The 6,773-nt window shown below is 46.3% G+C and overlaps 1 protein-coding gene across 2 annotated transcripts in view; it reads right to left on the bottom strand.

Moving 5' to 3' along the window:
• Gcnt4 (glucosaminyl (N-acetyl) transferase 4, core 2) overlaps positions 1–6,773 on the bottom strand; it is a 29,127-nt gene that overhangs the window by 6,967 nt on the left and 15,387 nt on the right. For both annotated transcript variants that reach the window (XM_026783686.1, XM_005356451.3), the window contains exon 2: positions 6,023–6,139. The gene's annotated coding sequence lies outside the window, so the exon portion shown is untranslated. The remainder of the gene's footprint in view (positions 1–6,022; positions 6,140–6,773) is intronic.

The raw sequence follows: 6,773 nt of genomic DNA on the forward strand, positions 1-6,773 counted from the left end.
GATTAAGAGGGAGAGATGGGGAGACACAAAGAGAAAGAGAGAGAGAGAGAGAGAGAGAGAGAGAGAGAGAGAGAGAGAGAGAGAGAGAGAGAGAGAGGTCGCGGACTTTAGCTTGAGGACCCTGGGGAACTCAGTAGCTAGCTGTGTCTAGCTAACCTCTCTGAAGGTCAGCTGTTTTTGCTCAGGATGGGATTTAGAAAGTCAGCCCTCCAGCTCCCAGGGTCTTAAACTGTGTGCTGCATATGGGGGCCCATAGCTGAGTATGGAGTTCATGAAACATTTAGTAAAATAAAAGCCTTCCCTTGTTTTCCTGTAAGGCTTCTTCTTACCCATGACCAGCTTGCTTAACACATCTTGGAGCCTTTTCGGTTCTCTAATTATACAGGATTCACTGAGTGTATCTATCTTAAAAGTTTGACTTCTATTTTGTAGTTATGTGTATGCATGTGCACCTGTGTGGGGAAATGTGGGCGTGTGCAAGTGCCCACCGAGGCCCTAAGAGGGCCTTGGATCTCCTGAAGCCGGAGTTACAGGAGGTTGAGAGCCACCTGACGTGGATGCTGCGAATTGAACTCAGGTCCTCTGCAAGGGCAGTATATGCCCTTAACCACGGAGCCATCTCACCAGCCCCTGAGCGTTTAAAAGCAGAATCTGTAAGGCCATTTTATGTGGACAATGTTAAGAACATGGCTGCCCTATTCCTGAACAAGGTAGGAGGTGGCAATGCCACAAGGATGAGTGGCAAACCCTTCCCGAAGCCTAGACTCACACTTACTGCACTTTACCTGGGTTTGCAGCACTGGAGACAGAACCCAGAGCTCTATGTAAGCTAGGCCGGTTCCGCTGCACCTCCAGCTTTTGCCTATCTTCTCAATCTATCCCTGAAGCTTCAATACAAGCTCAGTATTTTAAAGTCAGTACCCCACAACCTCCAGCCCAAACTCTTTGTTAATTTAATAGCATTGCTGTGGAGGTGAACTTACTCAGAACGTGGTTCCGGATTTCTATAGGCGTAACTCAATCCCTTCAACAGACTTTATAATGAGGTGGTAACTGCCAATATCCATCTTTTTAAAGAAAAGAAACCGAGGCATATGAGACAAATAAAAAAATACCCAAGAGCAGGGGCAGAAACCTCTCCTCCCACAGAGGGGGCCTTTCCCATGATGGTGGTCGCAAAGCTTCTCTGGTCATGGCTGGGTAAGCAGGGATGTCCCTTTCTCAGGCTTTCTCCTTATGTCAAGTCTCCCCGACTCTAAACCCAGTTTTACTAATGTCCCAAATTAAAAAGATAAACTCCAAAAACAAAACAAAACAAAACCCCACATTGTCCAAGAACCAGATATGGAAAGTGTAGTGCTGAATCTTAGAGCCAGGAAGTCTTGGCACACACAACCCCATCACCTGGATATGAGGAGAAACGGTCTCCAGGTTTCCCACAATAGTTTAGCCCTTGATGATGTTCCCACTGGAAGTCTTGCATAACTGTCCTGAAGCAGAGACAAATGGATTCCACTCGTAAGACACTATACCTGTCTGAGCCAGAACCTGCCTGGAGAAGTAACCTTTGGGGACCAAGGTGGTGTCTCCTGAAGCCCCAGGCCCAGGCATCAGTGAGCTGATGCAGATCTTACCCAGTTTCCAGTCAGTAGGACCCTTTAAAGGAAGAGGAGGGTGCTCACCCTAGGAGTCAGAGACGCCTGGCTCAGAGCTTGTCGCTATGCAGTTGGGGCTGTCTGAGAATTCCTGAGTGTTTTTTCAGACTTTCTAGATGAAATCTCTCTCCAGGAAGAGAACATTCCCTCCATGCACACACCTTTGAGTCTTTACACTTTGTTTTATTATGTGTCAGCTTGAAAAATAGGGCATGAGAAGCTTGTTAACTTGGGAATGTCAGGCTTTGTTTTTTTTTCTAAAGCCTTACAAAGTAGAGCCGTCATTCATCACACAAGGACAGAAATATAAAAATGAGCACATTTTTAAAAAGAAACAAAAGTAAATAAAAACCCAGATCTCCTCCTAGACAGAGGGAATCCGGTGTGCAATGGCCGGATGAGCTAAGGTGCTACCCTGGCGTTTGATCTCAATGAGGCCATGATCCTCATCACCTCACTCATCACCTACCACAGAAAGTTCTGGACTGCGGCCCTCGGGTGGGAGGATGGCTCAGCTCCAGCGCGTTTCTGCAACGCCCCCACAGTAACTCAGAGTTGTGCAAAGGAGTCGCAGGACAAGTTTCTCTCCGAGTTTATTCGCTCTTTGTTCTAGTCTAGAAAGAACATGGCAAAGGCCAATGCCTGTCCCAGTGTGGAGCAGGAAAGTACGGTACCTATGCAAAACACAAGCGCCTAAAAAACTCCAGGTACATGAAGACAGCCCTGGAAAGGCAAGACCTCATTCTCATTTCATTAAAACAAAACAAAACAAAAAACAACAACTCAGGAAGTCAGAGAAGCCAGTAGTAGGGAACAAAGCTTGCAATGATCCATAACTTGGCGTGACATTCTGTGGACACCATTGGTGTAGGAGGTCCTTCTGTTTATGTGTTGCTTTCATTGGTTAATCAATAAAGAAACTGCTTGGCCTGATAGGGCAGAACTTAGGTAGGCGGAGAAGGCAGAACTGAATTCTGGGAGAAAGAAAGTAGAGAGGGAGAGCCGCCATAGAGATGCCAGGTCAGACATGTTAAATCTTTCTTGGTAAGCCACGACCTAGTGGTTATATACAGATTAAAAGAAATGGGTTAAATCAAGATATGAGAGTTAGCCAATAAGAAGTTAAAGCTAATGGGCCAAGAAGTAATTTAATTAATACAGTTTCTGTGTGATTATTTCGGGTGTAAGCTAGCCGGGCGGCCAAAACAAGGGGCCCCCCTCTCCCTACAACACACCATGTCCTTCCAGCCTGATTTTAAGATGTCCTCCGTGCTCCCCAGGCCCTTAAGGGCGGCTTCACTATACAGGCACTGTCCTACCCTTTTCTTTCACCCACAATAGATACTATGCTTTTCAACAGGAACAAAAACATGCAATCATAGTTTCTTTTTCTAGGTCTTTCCCACCAGTGCTTAGTTAACAAATGCACAGTTCCTAAAGAAGCCCAAATGAAAAAAATCTTAAGACTGAAAAGACTTTCAAGGTGACAGAGACTCCAGTCCTCCAAAGGTGGCTGCCCATCACAGACCCTCATTTCAGGGCTGGGATGCTGGGAACATGTTTTCTCCACTACACATGTGGCTTAGTTTGCTCCCACTGCTATGACAAAATACCATAAATTGGGGAGTTTACCAACAACTGAAACTTATTTCTCATGGTCCTGGAAGTTGGGAAGCTAAGCTCAAAGTGCAGATCATATCTAGGGCTGGCTCACTCCAACTTTCAAGAGGGTCCCTTATTACTGTGTTGCCCCATGGCAGAAGGCAGGAGGGCATAGGTGTGGGAGAGGTGAGCCACTCCCTCACACCTCTGAGAAGTTCTCTAATTCCCTCCGTGACAGCTCAACCCACTGCATGATGAACTTCCTAGACATCTTCTATCACACTGGCAGTTAAGTTGTAACACGAATTTTAAGAGGACACATTCAGATTGTACTGATTTGCCTTCAGCTAACCATTGCTGGCCACTAAGGGACTCAACAGGGGGCAGAATCCCCAGTCCCTTATGTAGGCTCCTCATGGTGGCATCTAGCACAGTTTGGCTTGACCAGTCACTAAGATTGTCCTTACCAGACAACAAATATTTTCATACTGTCAGAGTCCATGGACTCAGGCCTGTCCCTTCTTAATGGTCTTTGCAGAATGTCAGTGTTAATTGTATGTACTTACTGGCAGATTGATGGGTTGGGCACTATCACTCTTCCTGCTTTTTCAGATGAGGAAATGAGTCACAGAAGATACACAACCTACTTTGGGTTACAGTGTGTAGAGGAGCCAGGACTTTCCACCATGACCCAATTATTACAACCACAACCCAACCCTGCCCTTCCAGCCGCTCAGTGGTCTAGCAGAACTGGGACTAATAAATGGCTGATATATGGGTCTACTAAGTGTGCTCAGGAAATGCTAAACTATACAAAGTAGAACCTAGCTAAAGGACCGTCCCTGATCTTCTCCTCAGGAAGAGTGTGATCCTGCCCAGCAGGCAGGGTGACCCTGTGTGGAGAAAGCAGCATGGTCTGTGTTGGGATATTTTTACAATATTTTACATTAGAAACCTCCCCAGTTGTCCAAGAAACCACACTTAGAATTTCTGTCTTTGTGAAACATGTTTAATTGTCCAAAGTGTAGCTTGGGGCCACGAAACTGAGGGGGGATTTCAGCTCAGGGCTAGTTACCTTTGATGCATTAGCCAGAACCAGTCATGTGCTACTATTGAAGATATTTTGTTTATTAATCTCTGAGATTTCATACTGGGAAGGCATATTAGTCCTATACTATAGGAGCCATTGGTTCTCTTTCCCACTCTGACAGAGTCTCTCTAACCTAAGCCACATCAACTTGGCCTGCATGAGAAACAGCCTCCTACATGGATGGCTTCCTTGCTTCTTCTAGTCCATTCTTCACGAGTGGATAAGACACGCCCTGCAAGCACACCTGCTCCCTGTGTGCCAAACCCTTCACTGGGTTGCCATTTAACGTATAAAGCCAGAATTCCTTTCCTGTGCCTGCTTTTCTCTACAAGTTCAGTTTATTCTTTCTCTCTCTCATTGAGCTTTAGGTGACAACCGTCTTCTGAGACCTTCTAGAACCCCTGTCTCTTCATGGCCTCAGGACCGACCTGTGTGCTTGTTCCTTAATCTAGACCACCTTTCCCTGGACCCTAGCCTGCTAGGGTTCTCACATTGTAGAAAAACAAATATATCATTCCCTGGGGTTCTCTCTGATTCCCTTTTCCAATTCTCTCTCCAGCCTCCCCACACTCATGCACTTTTTCCTGAGCCATCGCCACAGACAATACTCCATTTGCACTTGTTTGTAATCTGTCTTTAGACAGGAACACATGTTTGTCCATCCATGTCATCTCCCCCACCCCCCTGCTCCAGCACCAAGCACATTTATCCTGGTACACTGCAGCTGATCAACAGGACAAAGCCCAAAGACCCAAATTCTAGTCTGGGCTCTCCTATCTAAAGCTTCCTCAAGTGACCCAGCAAGCTATTAATCACAGGTATGTTTTTATGCCCAAAGTGTTAAGCTATTAAGCAGGATAACAGGTTCTCTATTTTACACAGTTATTGTGAAAGTCCTATGATACAGTGCATGCAAAAGCACTATAGGGAAAAGATGTTGGTCTGCAAACATCAGATTTTAGGCTCTCTGTAAGAAGAGTGGGTCTACAGAAAAACCCAGAGCCAATATTTAGTTCCCTTCTGTCCTTCTGAAGCAGCACGTTCATTGTCACCCCTGTCCCTGCTATCCTAAATGATTCTCCATTCTTTATTCTTCAGCAACATGTTTCTGCTGACAGGAATTTGAACTTAGGTTCAGAATTCTCCCTGGGGTTTCACAGCGATGTAGTCCCAGACCTGCCCCGACTGTGAGAGACAGGAGAGAGTAGCTCTAGTTCAGGTTTTGAGGTAGTTCCCCATTTCCTTTGAAACACTGGCTGCTGAGGGATTTCTTCCAAAGGCACCTAGGAGTGCACTGGAGCCCTCCCGAGCAGAGCCTCGGTGGTTCTAGCGAACCATAGAGCAGTGCTGGCCATGTTCTATGTAGCAGAAGCTTTAGGTCTCTGCTCTCAGCCCCTCCCCACTCTTTTAGGGGTGACTCTCTGCAGTGGTTCTGTGTTGGCCTCGGTTTGGAAAAGTCATCCCTAAAGACCACATAACCAATAAAACCGTCCCTAGTCTTTTACAGCATTGTGAACACACAAAACACTCACAGACAGGGCCTTTGCAGTACCCTGTCACAAGGATCACAGCCAGTGCCACTGTCTCAGCGTGGTTAACTAGGCTGTCATCCAAAGGGGCGCTTGCCAGGCAAGCTACCACCGACAGCTTTCTCGCTATAAAATAGTTACGTTACCTGCAGAGCAACAAGAACAGAGGCCTCAGTGGAAATGCGGGACGTGAAAGTCATTCTCCACACTGCTTCTTTAGAGCACGATTCTTCCTGCAGTGCCTCTTCCGGAGTCTTTCAGGTCTAGGGAGAGTCACAAGATGTGTAAGGTTACATGGGAAATGAGTAATTCATACCAAGATGTTTTGATCACACTGATAGCGGTCCCTTGAGGTTGTGGGATATCTGGGTCGTAGTAATGCTACAGAAAGGCACAGAAACCAGCTACTATTCTGTAGTTACAGCAACCTGGGGAGTCGACTTGATTCTTGGCTTCTCTTATATGGTCTGAAGGTAAATAACAGAAGTAGTTCATGATCCAGCCAGCAAGGTCACCTCAGTGCCAAGAGGTCCTAGCAGGAGTCAAAAATGCCAGAAGCTGTGAAGCCAATGAGAGTTCCAGTTCATAGCACTCCATGGCCCTTAACATGGAGTAAACTATTGAGTTTTTCCTCTAAAATTTTTTTAAAAAGGACAGATTCCCCAAATCTATATGCCCTCAAATGTTAAGATTGTTGGGGGCTTGTGTGCCATGCCTTCCTGTCTGGCCACAAGGGACTGCAGAAGACGGATGAATGGATGCATTAAACCTTTACCCTTGAGTTCCTTCCTTCCCTCCTCCCTCCCTCCTTCCTCCCTTCCTTCCTTCCTCCTTCCTTCCTTCCTTCCTTCCTTCCTCCCTCCCTCCCTCCTTCCTTCCCTTCCTCCTTCCTTCCCT

The sequence above is a fragment of the Microtus ochrogaster genome, chromosome 19, assembly GCF_000317375.1.
Source record: "Microtus ochrogaster isolate Prairie Vole_2 chromosome 19, MicOch1.0, whole genome shotgun sequence".
Lineage (NCBI taxonomy): Eukaryota > Metazoa > Chordata > Mammalia > Rodentia > Cricetidae > Microtus > Microtus ochrogaster.